General features: G+C 43.4%; 1 pseudogene; it reads right to left on the bottom strand.

Annotated features, from left to right (window-relative positions):
- Positions 1 to 11767: 11767 nt before the first annotated feature.
- On the bottom strand, positions 11768 to 12711 carry LOC102949788 (annotated as a pseudogene).
- Between the last annotated feature and the right edge of the window lie 1335 nt (positions 12712 to 14046).

The following is a 14046-nucleotide window of genomic DNA, read 5'->3' as shown; positions in this document are numbered from 1 at the left end:
GTAGGGTGAGCTGAGCCGAGGGGGCAGATCCGGGTCTATCCTATCGGGAGCTTCAGAATTCCTGCCTGTTTGAATGAGAAAGGAAGAGAGGAAAAAAATGTGACTGCTCAGAGAGGTATATCCCACCTACATGGAGGCAGTGTCTCATAAGGCAGTTTGCAAGCACTTTGTTCCAGCACCCAAGTTTCAAATGACTCATTCTGATTCAGTGCTAGCAGGTATAAGGCTCAACTCCTGCCTGCTGAAGGATCTGCGGGAGCATTCAGCATGGTGACCGACTACTTACTCATTGCCTCTTGGCGGCGTGCAAACAAGAGCAGAGACAAAACGGCCCTGCAGAAGAGCCTTCTCGGCCTCGAAGGGGGTCCTTCTCCCCCCCCCCCCACCCGCAGACAGTCAATTTCAGTTCCCACAGCAAGACCCCCATGGAACACAATTTCTGTGAAGCTATCTATTCCTCCTTCTTCCCCTACTTTTATCTGTTATCTGCAGCACATGCAGACAAGTTGTGTAGATAAGTTTATCTGAACCTCCTGCAGATGTAGAATTATTTCCTTCACAGTGCACCTTCCCCCATTATTTTGTTCTAGCACTGCACAAGAAAAATTCTTACTAGAAACGCATTTTCAAATTGTTTGCCTTAAGTACAGGCCAGGGTGCTTGGAAGCTTTTTTTCTTTTTTTCTCCTTCTCTCACTCCCTCCTTCCCTTTCTTCCTTTTTTTCTCCCTCCCTCCCTCCCTTCTTTCTTCCCTGATTATTCTAGCCTCAGAGACGATATTCCACCCACAAGACGACGTCACACAGCCTGTTTAGTTTCTTGGACAATTGTTCTCAGTTCCACCTGAAGCAGATAGGAATTCTGGATTGTGGTCACAACCTGCAAAAATCCAGACAGAGCAGTGTATACAGGTGTGCGTGTGTGGTCTGAAAACATCCTTACTCCAGTAACAATTTCCTTTTAAATGTCTGAAAAGAAGTCTCCAGTTGAGATAAGTCTCCCCGGAAGAGGTCACCTGTCCCTCACAAGTGCCAAATTTTGGGTGAGCACAATGCCCAGGAGGTTTGGCCGGAGGGTGGGTGGCCCCGCCAGTAAGGGAAGCAGACATGACTTACGGGGATGAGAGATGGCGCCGTGCCCTCCTGAGACAACTCTCCAAAGATGTCAGCTCTGGGGAGACGTGCGGGGGGCCACTAACCTTGAGCTTGTAACCCCAGCTGTGTGCAGCTCAGCACAATCCTCTGATCCTCTGCTTGGCCAGGCTTCCTCCAACTGGCTTCCTTTCCCCCAAGAGCGGCTGCCACGCTTTGAAAACTTTAACAACTCTGAGTCTTACTCATTTCAAGGATCGCCTTACTCAGCCTTTGTTAACCCTTTCACCGCCTGGCAGCTAGCAGCAATTTCTGACTTCACTCTGCTGACTGATCCTTCCTTCATGTAACTGAGTTGATTTCTGGGAAAAGATTGCAGGGGACAAAATATAAGCCAGCCCCCAAGGCTAAGTATTTACAGTTTATATTTTCACTTTTCTCATTGTCTCTCTTATCCAAGAAGTTGAAACACAGCTCAGTTATAAACATGCCGGGGTGATTGTGTTTATTTTAAACCTTTATAAGGATTTGCTGAAAAGGTCAAACATATTAATGGCAGCTATAACAAAGATAAGCCAGTCACCTAAAAAGTACTGCTCCTTAAAAACCAGAGTCAGTACTTGAATGTGTGGATGTGAGACGGACTTCAGTGGTCTTTTTGCTCAATCTCTTTAAATAAATTTTTTTTAAAAATCGCGTTATGGTAGTACATACACCTCTTTGAAAAATCAATGCACAGAAAGGCTTTGAAAAAGGAAAAGCAATGGTTCCAGACTCTCTCCCTGCCAGTGCCTATTGGGATCTTTTCGCAGCACCACATAATACTTGTATTTTTGTTTCTTGATTTACCAATAATAAAGTCACAGAGGTATTCAATAAAGTACATAATAATAATAATAATAATATTACTGAACACCACAGTAGCCCTTATCTTCACTAAGCACTGTTCTACCTTTACCTGTATTAACTCATTTAATCCTTTTAGCAACCTGGTAATTCACTATACTCTTCTTTACCCTCATTTGCAAAAGAGGAAACTGAGACACAGAGAGGTTAAATAACTCATTCCAGGAGTCACAGCTAGCAAGAGACAGGTGTTCTGTGCTTTTTACTACCATGTCATATGGTGATACAGCTTTAAGGGGAGGAGAGATGGTTGAAGGGAGCTAAACCTCATCTGAGATGGCAGGAAGTCAAAAGATAATGACCCAAACTGACCAATCAACTGCTTTTGCAGGTGAGAGCTATGCCCACAGAGATCAAGAGATTCCTTGAAGTTGCCCAGTAAGTTAGGTAGAGCTGAGAGAAGAAACTGGTGTTTGTTTTTTTTTAAGACTATATCTTCTCTCTCAACTTAAGGATGACAGTTCTTTACTATGCGGAAAGCACTTAGCCACAACTCCATGGGAAAATCTTAAGAGGGGACCAAGAGGCCTGAGAACGGATGGCGAAGGATTACATGTTTTACAAAGTTCTTCCATGTTATTTCTGAAAAAGCAAAGACGCATGGAGCTCAAAACAGGAGGGGGCTTTAGGATGGAGCAAAGTCACATGTCTTCTGAGCACAGACACCAGATTTGAGTACGTGTCAATTTCAGAGACCATTTTCGAGTCTTTTTTCATCTCTCTTTTATGAAGGTTTTTTGGGCTTCAGTGACATCAAATCCCATTCTGTTGCCTGTCTCCTTCAATAATTTCCACTTTTATAGGTTCTGTGCTCATCAGGAAGCCCCTTGTAGTCTGACACCCTTGTTCCTTGCTCTTTTTCCCACTTGGTAAAGCTGGGCCCTCTGCTCTGTGAGCTGCCCCACAGTGGCCTCACCCTCTAGAAAGGTCTGCTCCAGTGCCAGAACTCCTGCTGCAGGGGTGGGCAACATTTTCCCTCCTTCCCTCTCTTGTTCTTAAACACTCCACCTCCCTTAGATGTCCGTACCTGCACCTACAAGCACATGTACACACATACTTGCATAAACATACATATAATCTTAACAGTAACTTTTATGAAGCACTTGCTGTATGCCATGGACCAGCGCTAAGACTTCAAACAGATTGCTCATTAAATCCTCCCAACCACCCAATAAGATAGGTGCTGTAACTTTGCCAAGATTGCAGAGCTTACGATCTGAACTCAGGTTGGCCCAATCCCAGGGCCTATAAAGTTATGTGCATGCCGCAAGTATACTGGTACATCTTTACTGTTTAAATCCATACACATCTATACATATGTCCAGACTGTACGTATCAGCTGATCTCAGATCCACCCTAAGCCAAAATGATATAACCTGTCCAGTCTCATGGCTCCTCTATGCGACTACATAGTCAGTGGTCTCAAGTAACTTCAAACCCTCCCAGCCCTGACAAAACTCAAAAACCCAGTTCCATTCCAGGAAGGCGGGATAGATCCAGTAGGCTGTTCTGCGTTAGCTTATCTGGCAGTTGATGATTCAGCAGAATAGCAACGTGATGGGAGAATGTCAGGCACTAGTGAAGGACAGACAAAGTTTACACTGAGCAGGAGTGGTCGTTTAGCACCTCTCAAATCAAACCCTGTAGGTGGTCCCCTAAACCACCCATGGGGTTATCTCGGTAGAAACTTTAGAAGCTTTTGAAGAAAGGGGAGACTTTTAAATGGGGATTTCATCCTGGCTTACCCAAATACTACCTTGGCGTCAAATCAGATGAACAAGTAGTTCCCCAAAATAAACAGAGAGGTGAATGATGCCTGCCTTCCCAGACTCCAGGCTCAGGCCACCACCTCCAATGCTCCCATCCCATCAACACTCCTTTTTATATTTATACTGTTACATAATGCGTACAGGCTGTACTTTTAAAATACCTGTGTGATATGTTTAGGAGTTTTCTTGCTGCTTATATTTACAAGTATATGTCCATTTATGTTAAAAAAAAAAAAAAGCAAGCCAATCTGATCATACTGCTACCCTGTTCACAACCTTTTAGTAGGTTCCCACTGACTTTAGGTAATACCCAAATCCCTTTTCTGGTGTAATCTGGCTCCTGCCTACCTCTCCTGCCTCAACTTACCCCACATCTCTCCTTCACTCACCCACACCAGTCCCACTGGCTTTCTCTCTTTACTGAGGAGTTCAAGTTTTTCTGCCATGAGGTATTTCTTGTGCTCTTCTTTCTCTGTGATTCACAGTTTCTAGTTACACTCTTCCTCTCTTCCTACTTACTCTCCCCCACCCTTTGCTTTTTTACCCCCTCCTCTGCAAGTTTTAGCTTAAATGCCACTTCCTCAGGGAAGCCTTCCTTGATTCTCATGACTAGAGAGTTTATCATCCTGTACTTGTCCTTCATAGCAGTTATCACAATCGTAATTTGGTAATTATGCTTTAATGATTTAACGCCTGATTCCCCAAACAGACAAGCTCCAAGAAAGCAAGGCACTTATGTGTCTTGTCACTGCTCTTTCCCTCAAACCTAACACAGTGACTGGCATGTGGTTGTTTAATAAATGTTTTTGCATGGTTTATTAATGAATGGTATTCTCAAAAAAAAAAAAAAAAACAAAAACGTGTCTGGACAGATGTACAACAAACTGGTTTTTGTGTTTGTTTGTTTGTCTGACTAGGCTCCACACCCAGTGTGGGGCTCAGAGTCACAACCAGGAGTCACGTGCTCTACTGACTGAGCCAGCCAAGTGCCCGCACCAAACTGTTGATAATTGTTTTACCTTGGACACCTCTGGGGATCCACTTGGAATATTGTTAGGCTCATCTCTTAGTCTAAGAAATTTTTCAGATTCAGGTATATGCTACCTGGAAGTGTCTTTGCTCAGGACCCTGCCATACATCTCTTGCCTCCTGCCCTGCTGCTTCCCTGATGCTGCTGTATGGGATACCCTCAGGAGCTTGCTATACACCCACATATGCATGATCCAGAAGTGTGGACCACCCTTGAATAATGGGGAATCTATGGATAAACACCTTCCCCTTTCATCTTTTGGAGCACGTAGTTCTGAGATTTCATAACGCTCTTCATAAGGTTCTGTGGGACGAGTACCATGCATCCACTGAATGGCTAATGTAGTAATGTACCCCTATACTGTCTCTTCCTCATTCTCTGTATCACTCCACCATCCCTAACCCTTGATCTCAAATAAATTGCCCTCAAACAAGCAACCCTTTGTTTCAGGCTAAGATAGTTTCTTTCCAATTTAAAATTAGGTCACAAAAGAAGTATGCCTTTTTTGTCAGATTTACTTATTTATTGGAATTATAATTTTAGAGTTGTGTTATTTTCATTTGGCTGGCTCTTAACTCTTTGGTGGTCTCAGGCTCTTTGCCCTAAAGTTAATCATTTGTAAAGCAATCCATAAACCCACCAAAGGGGTTCAAGCAGTTAGAAATCTAAAGCATTGTAACAGAAGGGGTCAGGAGGACTTTCTTGACTTACTGGACTCTCTATGGCAGAGGCCAAGTTTTGTACTTCTTCGCCATCTTTCCTCAGTACCTAGTATAAATGTGGAAATGTTTTCAATATTTAAACGAAACTTCATTTTAATGTTCCTCTGATGCTAGGTTTGCCTCTGTGAAACCTTTGGAAGTATCCAAGGAGAGGAATTACTGGAGGAAAATGGGAAGCTTTCCAGTAGTGGAAAAATGGAGGAAAGCAGAATGGCAGGGGTTGAATGCCTATTAGATATTCTTTCCTTCTTTCAAAGATGCAGGTCCCAAATGAAGTTGATTGTGAAATTTCCTCCCCAATCAGGAGGATGTCAGTAGGTGAGCAGTGTACTTTAGGGTATTGGTATGCAATTACTAGACCCACAGTCAAATGACCCAAACTCCTAGCAAAGAGAACTCCAACCGACATTTTATAGAGATGACTTAAGGTCCTTAAGTTTAACGAGAAACCAGCAGTCAAGAGTATGGCTTTAAAGTCTAATAGACCTGCTTTGAATCTCAGCTCTGCCAGTTACTAGATGGAACACTTGGTCAAATTACTCCATTCCTCTGTTCCTTGAATTCCTTATGTATAAAATGAGGTTACTAATAGAGCCTGTCTCATTGGGTTGTTCTGAGGAGTCAGTGAAATGATGCATACAATAAATGCTTAATAGATGTAGGATTCTTCTTTTTTTTGCAGGCAGATCCTATAAGAAAACCAAAAATCAGATGGTTCTCCTCTAATCCAAACTAAACCCAAAGAAAATATGCCAGAACATGTGGTTGGTCAGTTCTTTACGGACCAAGATGCTCTAACCCCATATATCCCTAACTTCAGTCATTTGCATCCTATTCTTTATGCTGTTTACCATAGACACACACTGAGGCTTTCTCTTTGACATAATCAGAAGAGTGAAGGAGAAATTAGTAACTTCCTTACTGTGTGATTTTGTGTTAACCATTTTCTGTTGGGGTAACCCAGGCTTTGGGATACTCTCTTCTAGTGTATTCTAAACAAATCACAAGCACTGTGAAGAACCAAAAGAAGGGCAGAGCCCTACCCATTTTATGCACCATAAATCGTAGTTCACCATTTGCACACCCGGGGAGGGATTCTTACTTAGAGTTCTTCATCTTCATTTTTAATAGAAGACATTAATCTACTTTTTAATTTTTTAAATGTTAGTTTTGAGAGAGGGGGAAAGAGAGAGAAAAAGGGGGGGGGGAAGGGAGAGGAGAGAGGATCTGAAGTGGGTTCTGCACTAACAGCAGAGAGCCCAATGTGGGGCTTGAATCCACGAACCTTGAGATCATGGCCTGAGCTGAAATCAAGAGTTGGATGGTTAGCCAACTGCGCCACCCAGGTACCCTGAAGACAGTAATCTAATAAACACAGTTGTATTTCTTCCTCTAAATGATTAGAAAGGAATCCTAAAGGCAATTGTGCAAGAAGGGAAAGTAGGAAAGTAAGTAAGAATGCATCTTACCATTCTGTTAATATTAAAATTCAGCTGGTCAGGAGCGCCTGGGTGGCTCAGTCGGTTGAGCGTCCGACTTCAGCTCAGGTCACGATCTCATGGTTTGTGGGTTTGAGCCCCAAGTCGGGCTCTGTGCTGACAGCTCAGAGCCTGGATCCTGCTTCAGATTCTGTGTCTCCCTCTCTCTGCCCACCCCCCATCCCCCAACTCACACTGTGTCTCTCTCTCCTTCAAAAGTAAATAAACATTAAAAAAATTAAAAAAAAATTCAGCTGGTCAAATCCAAGTAAAGTCTGTAGTAACTTATTGTATTGTGCCAATGTCAATTTCCTAGTTTTCATACTGTATTATATATAAGATATTACCACTTTATATATAGAAGCTGGTTAAAGGATGTAAGGGACTTCTCTGTACCATTTTTGCAACTTCTTGTGTTCATAATTATTTCAAAATAAAAAGTTAAACAAAAAAAGAAAAAAGGAAACAAGTAAAAAAGATATACTCAAAACTTTGTAAATATGTCCCTACCCTTTGACCCTAAAATAGTACTTCTAGAAATATATACTAATGTAAATAAATTTATACCCCAGTATGTTCCTCATATAATCACTTTTAATAGTGAAATGTTAAAAACATTCTTAATGTTCAACAGGGGAGTGTGTAAACAGTATATATATATACATATGTGTGTGTGTATACTATCAAATATACATATACTATCAAATATATATATGATATATACTATCAAAAATGATAGTGGAGATGTATATTTATTTTAAAGTTAATTTATTTATTTTGAGAGAGACAGAGAGATGCAAGCAGGGGAGGGGCAGAGAGAGAGAGGGGAACAGAGGATATGAAGCAGGTTCCACACTGACAGCAGAGAGCCCAACGTGGGCTTGAAGTCACGAACTGTGGGATCATGACCTGGGCCAAAGTCAGACCCTTAACTGACTGAGCCACCCAGGCACCCCTGGGGAGATGTATATTTAATGACATAAAGGACATTCATAATGAACTAAATACAGAAATTTATAAGCTGTATGAGCCTAACTTACTTAAGAATGATACATAAATATATAATATTGAGACTAGAGGAATGTATGCAAAACCATCAGCAACAATTATTTCTGGCTTCTAGACTTATTGATTTAAATTTTTTCCATTTTGTTCATGTGTTTTTCTAATTTTTCTACAATGAGCATATGTTACTGGTGTAAAATTTTCAAAGATAATTAAAATGGCTGAAATCACTTCAGCTTTACTAAAACATTTACAACAGGGAGAATTAAATCCGGTAACACTAATACCCTATGCATTACCATTGATAACACAGCCATTAAAAAGAAAAATAAATTACAAAGCTCCGAAACTGCTGTATGTAGATGCTAAGCCATAACAGATACTGTGCCTTACAAAGGGAAAGGGCTATGATCACTTCACTCCTAACCGGTCTTCCTCCTCTTCCTTTACTGTTTCCTTTCTGATGAAATCAGTAAATGTTTTGATTCAAAACCATGAGCAGGATGCAACCTTAATTCTTATTAAACTCGGGGCAAGTCTGTGCAAAAGCTGACAGTTTGCCTAGGCTATTGGGTAACCACAATCTTACACTTTTGATCACAGGTGGGAAAGTTGCAAAACCGAGTAATCCCCTAAATACCCTGATTAGTCCTAGATGTCTCTCTTCATAGATGGGGTCTGCTATGATAACAAATACATGAAAATAAAATGTCTTTTTTTTTTAAGAATTAGAATAATTTTCCTATAACTGACTATAAACATTTGTCAAATCATTTAGACATTTCTTGAGCCCTGTAATGGTGTTAATTATATATTAATTATATAATATTATGTTATTTACTCACTTGGCCTTATAAATTGTATCTCTCTTCCACATAATCTCTGTTCCATAGTGCTGGAACCATCTCTGTATTGTTCATTTGTGCCTGAGTCTCTCAGTGCTTAATAAATATTTGCTGAGTGATGAGGATGACTCATTTGTGTTTGGAATTCTTAGTGCATTCCTAGGGAGAAAGCCTGGGAATGCTTTGGAAACCCACCTCCAGTATTAACAATTCTGTGACCCTGGGTATTAAACAGCTTAAGCCTCATCCATAAAAGTGCTCTCAGTAATAAGTACTTCTCAGGCTTGCGGTAAGGAATACACTTCCTAACATGTATTGGTACCACTTAGAAAAGTGTCTGGTGCGTAAAAGTTGCTTGAACAATACTAGTTGACGATATCTGAATTCCTCTTTTTGTCCTGTGATTTACCTTTTTTCTGTGATTGCTTCTAACTTAATATGGTGGTTAAGAGCAGAAACTCTGGAGTCAGAAGGTCTGTGTCATCTTATTAAATAACAGTGTGACCTATAGCAAGTTGATTAAACACTCTGCACTTGGTTTTCTCATCTGTAAAACGGGGATGATAATAATAGCACTTACTCCATAGGATTATTGTGAGCATGTAGTGAGAAAATGCTCATAAAATGCTTCAAAGAGTGTGACAGAGAGTAAGTGCTCAGTAAAGGTCAGCTATTATTCTCTTACCAGGCCTCTTATTATCTGTCGTTTTGCATCTAAAGTATAGTTTCAAACTGAGCCCAACTCCTGGTTTCTTTTCCTGAAGGAGTTATTCATTCCGATTTAGCCATGACATGAATGTCAACTCAGAGTAGCTGCCTAGAGGCTTATATGGTTTGGGGCACTGCAGCACCCTGCAGAACTTTCAGAGGGGGTGGGGCTGGCTATTATGCTGGAATAAATAATAACAATTAACATTATTTTGTGCCAGATTCTGTGCGAAGAACTATAACCCTACTATTACTCCCATCTTCACAGATGAGGAAACAGAAGCATAGAGACAGCATTGCCCTCGACACTGCTTGGGGAAGTCAGGCTTGATGCCCAGGCAGTCTGCACTTCTAACCTTCAAGACATCCCATGTGCTGCATTTATCGTAAAAAAAGAGGCTATTTTAATCAATACTGTATTGCAATTTTGACTGCAGATTTTTATCTTTACTTCCATTCAGAAGAACCCAAACCTTGGAAATATAAGCAGCCTGCACACAGTAACATCAGGTTAATCTACTAGAAACAGAAAGGGAAATAAGCCTGAAATACAAACAGAAAAAATATCAGAGGGTACTTCCTATTTTTTATTTATTTATTTATTTATTTATTTATTTATTTATTTATTTATTTATTTTAATGTTTATTTTTGAGAGAGAGCGAGAAAGAGAGGGAAGGAGACAGCGTGTGAGTGAGTGGGACAGGGGCGAAGAGAGAGAGAGAGACACAGAATCTGAAGTAGGTTCCAGGCTCTGAGCTGTCAGCAGAGTCCAACGTGGGGCTCTAATTCACAGACCTCGAGATCATGACCTGAGCCGAAGTCTGAACGCTCAATGAACTGAGCCACCCAGGTGCGCCGGGCGGGGGGGGGGGGTACTTCCTTTTTAGATACAATAATAAGAAATGCCAAAAAAACTAAATCAAAACTGGTCAAATATACTGATTTATTGTTTTACCCAAATATATTTGGATAAAATGTTGACTTTTAATAACAAATGAAAAATCTCATAAATATAACTAGAGTTGTTAGCTCATTTTGTTTTTCAGGCCCCAATTTATGACAGAATTAATTTGTCAGCCAGAATCCTAATATATATTTGTCCTGTGAGGTCTAGTTCTCCATTCACAGTATTATCTTTGTAGTCGTTAGCCAGGGGTAGAGTAGGAGTATACGGGTATGGGTGTTGAAGAAGAGGGCTCCAATGGTGGACACTTCATCTCTTGATGCCACTCTTGAACCTCAACCACTCCTTATTCCTTGCTTTGGGCTAAAAAAGTCTTAGATTCTAAACCAACTTCAGCATATTGGCATTATCTATTGAAATTTTATACGTGCGTCCCTTTGACTCAGTAATTTCCCATTTAGAAGCTGATTCAAGAGAAATGCCCACAAGATATGCAGAGTTACAAACAAGGGCATTTATTGTTACACTGTTTGTAACTGAAGACAAACGGAGCTGACCCAAATATCCAGCAGGAAGAGACTGTGCATGTACCATAAAGTAGTCATAACAGAGGAACAAATAGGTAGAGTTGTATATATTGACATGCATATAATGGAAAAGAAGACGGTAGGCGGTGCTCACATTATTCACAATATTATAGAAGGGCTTCGTAAGGAGAGACATTGATGATTGCAAACTCAGATGCATAAGGGGGCCAGACTGGTTTTATAAACGGGTCAGGTGGGGACTGTGACAACCTGGAGAGCACACTCTATGTGAAACCAACTGACACCACTCAGCCTCAGCTATTCTTTGCTAATGGGTTGACAGAACTTGGATTCTCCCAGAAAATCTATAAATCATGGTCCTGTTCATGCTACTTTGTGATAGTCTATTTACCTCTCTTCCACCTTGAAAGCTCCATGAAACTATTTCAGTTACATGAACCTCCTGATGTTTATTTTGTGGCAACCATTAGAAATATTAAAAAACATATATTCTAAGTGGTCATCTGCAAACTAGATGTGTCTTGCAGGCTCACTGCCCATCAACCTCTAAAATACTCTTACCAATGGCCCTCTCTGGGGAACCATGTTTTGGGCCATTATCAGAGTGGGGTCTTTCACTGTACCATCCGTACATTGCTTTATATTTGAGGGTGTTTGGGTTTGTTTAACCATGGCAAGAACCAGTTTATTGGTCCAGGGGAGAGGCAAAGGATGTATACAATGAAGAGTGAGGGCTCAGGCCTCCCCAGTGACCTAGAAATTCATTCCTCCACCAGGTCCTGAAGGCAGGCCATGTATCAGTGGAGGAGAGGGAGAGTGGGTGGCTGTTGGAAATATGGGGTCCACAGTGTTCTCCAGTAAGGAGGCACCCCCTAATAGGTCCACGTCTAACAGGGCCCTGAGTCACGTGGGAACAACCGTGAGCATCACAAGCCTCTTGATCCACACCTGGTCCTGGGGCCATGACTTCCCCGTGAAGAAACAGAGCGTATAACTTGGGGAGTGTCCACTTCCTTGGATGAAGACAATCGGATCTGCCAGGAAAGGGCCGTGGTCAAACATGCTTCCTTACTTGTTCCTAGTGACCTCACCATTGGCCTGTGACCACTACCAGGAAGGAGCTTCTTGCTCACAGCCCAGCTGATCTGGCTGGCAATGCCCCAGCCTCTGTGGCCAGAGCTGCTGGCTTGCCCTCCACAGAACCAGCTTCTCCTCCCCACCCACCCTGCCCTCAGGGAGCCCAGCACAAGCCTCACCTGGCAGGTCATGGCCCCATCAAGGGCACCCCAGGTCTGGCAGTCTTATTAGCTGTCCAGGCCATGTCCTATCCCCTGCTTCTGACCCCACCAACCAAGGGCTCCTAGGGCAGAAGACAGTCGGTGGAAGACATGGGGGCCAGGGGAGAAGGCGGTGAAAGGTGGAACTTTCACTCTGAGCAGCTGCAGCAGCGACACGAAGGGGGAGACTTTGAAGTGTAGAGGGCCCATCTCCCTGGCCCTGGCCCCTCCTGGCACTCACCTTCCTCGGGCTCCAACAGCCTCCTCAGTGGGTTTTCAGTGGGTTCCGAGTTTGAGCAAACAGCAGAGATGCCCAAGTTGGGGCTCAGCAAGAACTGAGGGTGGTGCTCAGGGGCCACAGGTAGGCCCGAAGGCCCCGCATCTGGGAATGGGGCCAAGACCATGTCACTCAGCAACTCTTCCAGAATGTTCTGTGGGGTAGCACAGGTACTGCTTTGCCCTTGTTGTCTGGAGAGGTATGGTTTAGGAAAGTCCCCAACTCCTGAGGTGACGAACTTGAAGAACTGGCCCGCAGGTCGTGGGGGTCCTCACTAGGTCCTTGGCTGAAGACTGCGCTCTCTTCCGGGGGAGGGCGGACCGGAAACTCCTTTTCCGGGGCGAAGGGTCAGCGTGCAGGCTCTGCGTGTCTCGTCTGGGTCGGGGCCTGGAAGAGGCGAAGTCCGCCAGCCCAGGGTCCTGCAGCCAGCGGGGCGCCCAGGAGGTGCGGATATGGACGCTCCTGCGGCCCGGGCCGCCAGCGCCCCTCCCCCCTACCCGGCCGCGCCTCAGCCAGGTAGGATCCTCGGCCTTACCCACGTGGGGGTGGGGGTGGGGGTGGGGGTGGGGGGCGAGGGGGGGGCTGGGCGGGGGGGGGGGCTGGCCCACCCAGGTCTCTGGACTCCTGGCACCTCTCCGAGTCGTGGGTATGCACCCCCTTACCCGCAGCAGAGCTCTAGGGCGGTGGGGCTTTCTTGTCTATCGATCGCTTGTATAATAATCTACACGTGTATAATAAAAAAATACGAATGCTGAGAGCACATTTACACTGGCCTATACTAACAAGGTCTGAACCAAAGGGAGTTTCCACGTTAGTTCAGACTAAAAGCAGTTCCAGGAATTTGACCTAGCTTTGGTTGTGTTACCGACCTCAAGAGTCTTGAATTGGGGGTGGGGGGCGACCTGGATGGCTCGGTGGGTTGAGCGTTGGAGTTAGGCTGGGGTTAGGATCGCCCGGTTGGTGAGTTCCAGCCCCGCATCTGCTTGCTGCTGTCAGCGCACAGCCTGCTTTGGATCTTCTGTCCCCCTCCCTTGTGCCCCTTCCCCTGCATGCATTCTGTCTCAAAAATAAACATTTGGAAAAGAAAAAAAAAGGGGGGTGCATCTGGGTGGCTCAGTCCGTTAAGCGTCTGATTTTGGTTCAGGTCATGATCTGACGGTTAGTGAGTTGGAGCCCCACATTGGGTCCCATGCTGACATTTCAGAGCCTGGAGCAGATTGGGATCCTGTGTCCCCCTCTCTTTCTGCCACCCCCCCGCCTTACCCATTCTAGCTGTCTCTCTGGCTCTCAAAAATAAACATTTAAAATTTTTTTAAAAAAAGAAAAAAAAAGAATCTTGATTTGGTGGATACCCCTGGGCTCATCTAGATACATCTAGATAATGATAATGGGCTTATTTAGATAATATTTTGGACTAGGGTTTCTGTGGTCTTGAGATACTTCTGACTTTGTTGGACTATATGAGTTTCTGGGGGTGAAAGTAGCA

The sequence above is a fragment of the Panthera tigris genome, chromosome A1, assembly GCF_018350195.1.
Source record: "Panthera tigris isolate Pti1 chromosome A1, P.tigris_Pti1_mat1.1, whole genome shotgun sequence".
Taxonomy (NCBI): domain Eukaryota; kingdom Metazoa; phylum Chordata; class Mammalia; order Carnivora; family Felidae; genus Panthera; species Panthera tigris.
Note: the sequence above shows the minus strand (reverse complement) of the source record. Positions and strands in the feature narration are given on the sequence as shown.